Raw genomic sequence first — 2,014 nt, 5'->3', positions numbered from 1 at the left:
TAAAGATGAAGTGTTAAAAGACAAAACAAAAATGTTTTAAATTATTTTATTTTATTTTATTTGAGAAGTAAATAGCTTTCATTCGTTAATTGTGTTTCCGTAGATAGAAGAGTTTGGAGAAAATGAGGACATTCATCTACCCAGTATTAGCTCCCCTAGTATCTGAATGCCAAACTTTGCCAACCAATGTGTTGCTGCATTCCTTGATCGTCTGATGTGGGCTATCTCATAGGAGCAAAAATGTGTTGCTTTCACTCGTGCTTCCTCTACGACTACCCCAATGGAAGAATAATCTGGAGACATTGTCTTGAGCTTGTTCACCACTGTTAAACTGTCACCTTCTAGCACAATTTCTCGAAGTCCAAACTCTGTAGCAAACTCCACAGCCCGAACTGCAGCAAAAGCCTCAATTGTAAAGGGATCTGTTATCCATGGCTATTGGCACTAAGTGCACCCATAATCAACCCTTCAGGGTTTCTTATTATCACTCCCATTCCACCTGTCTTCCTTTCTGTGTTCACAGCTCCATCGAAATTAACCTTATAAATTCCATTGACAGGAGGTTGCCATCTTGGTTTGTCCCTTGGCTGCAATCTTAATTGTTGCTACTTGGCTTGGTTAAACTCCACTGATATTTCATTGCAGCCATTGCTGACGCATGTGAATTCTTCCTTGGTTCGCCATATAACTCGCTATTACGATCATTCCATATTGTCCAAGTTGCAATTTCAAATAACTAGATTTGTTCTCTGTCAAGGTATGTTAGTGCTCGAAAGATCTATCCTCATATTTCCATTTGTTCTTCATTTTCTTCTTCCCATCGATAATCTAGAAGTCTCCTTACCTTTTGGGCCCAAGAACATTCTTTAATGGCATGATACAATGTTTCATCTCTATCAGCGCATCATTGACAAACTATGCTAACTAGGATTCTCTTTCTTGCCAGGTTGAAAATAACAGGAAGAATGTCATGGCATACTCGCCAAATGAAGATTTTGATCTTGGTTGGTAGTTGAACTGCCCATAACTTTTTCCAAATGTCCTGTCTATTTCTTAGCTCTTTATTGTTTGTATCATTTGAACTATTCCCACGCATGGCTCCATATAGCATTCTATATCCGCTTTTAACCGTGTATATACCTCTATTGTCAAAATGCCAGATCAATTTGTCAGGAGACCTAGCGAGCTAATCGGTGGTGTGCATATTTAGAGATTTAAATTGCAATCGCTATTGCATTTTCAATTGTGTTACATTTATCGTAATTACGGATATAATAAAAATTATTGTGATCATTACGATCGTGAATTTTTTAAAATTATGCATAACTTATTATAAAATATAATAATTATAATTATAATAATAAAAATTTTTATTTATTATTTTTAAAATAATTTATGATATTTCATGTCTTTTATTTACTTGATAAAAAATTATTTACAATATTTTAAAGACTATAATAGAGTAATATAAAGTTAATAATAAAATTTCCTTGATCATAAACAGCTTTTGAACATTTAGCATGAAATTATCAAAAACAATAATGTTTTTTCAATCATAATTCAAAATTTTCTCCCTAAAAATTTATCCTAAACTAATTGTCTCTAAAACAATAAAAATTTTCTGTCCATTTTCCTAAATCAAAATTTCTCACTAAAACAATAAAATCCTAACCCCTTCCCCAGGCCTAACAAGACATTTACCGAATTCCCAACCCAGCCAGTCACCCACGATCCACACACATACTTCATGCATGTTTCACTTTTACTTTTCTCCCATCTTCCACTTGCCTATCAGCCCCTCAGTCCACTCTTCCTCTCTTTTTTCTTCTCAACTTTCTATTTCTCTTTTCTTCACACGGTCTCTGTCATCATGTCTCAAACTCAAACGGATAAACCTCTGACACACGCAAGATGCTCTCATCTTCTTTTCATCGCATCCTCTCCTAATCGACGGTTTAACCCCCAAGCTTAGGGACCAGCAGCCAGCAAGCCAAGTAGCTCGCCAACCCCTGCT

General features: G+C 35.6%; 1 long non-coding RNA gene across 1 annotated transcript; it reads left to right on the top strand.

Annotated features, from left to right (window-relative positions):
- Positions 1-290: 290 nt before the first annotated feature.
- LOC149520517 (uncharacterized) lies at positions 291-1,131 on the top strand. The gene is made up of 2 exons (XR_016343631.1): positions 291-757; positions 947-1,131. It is a non-coding gene; the product is annotated as an uncharacterized LOC149520517 (long non-coding RNA).
- Positions 1,132-2,014: the final 883 nt, after the last annotated feature.

This window comes from Durio zibethinus, chromosome 1 (assembly GCF_047325235.1).
Source record: "Durio zibethinus cultivar Kanyao isolate XHJ-2024 chromosome 1, ASM4732523v1, whole genome shotgun sequence".
Taxonomy (NCBI): Eukaryota; Viridiplantae; Streptophyta; class Magnoliopsida; order Malvales; family Malvaceae; genus Durio; species Durio zibethinus.
The sequence above is the reverse complement of the archived record's forward strand: the minus strand, read 5'-3'. Positions and strand labels throughout refer to the sequence as shown.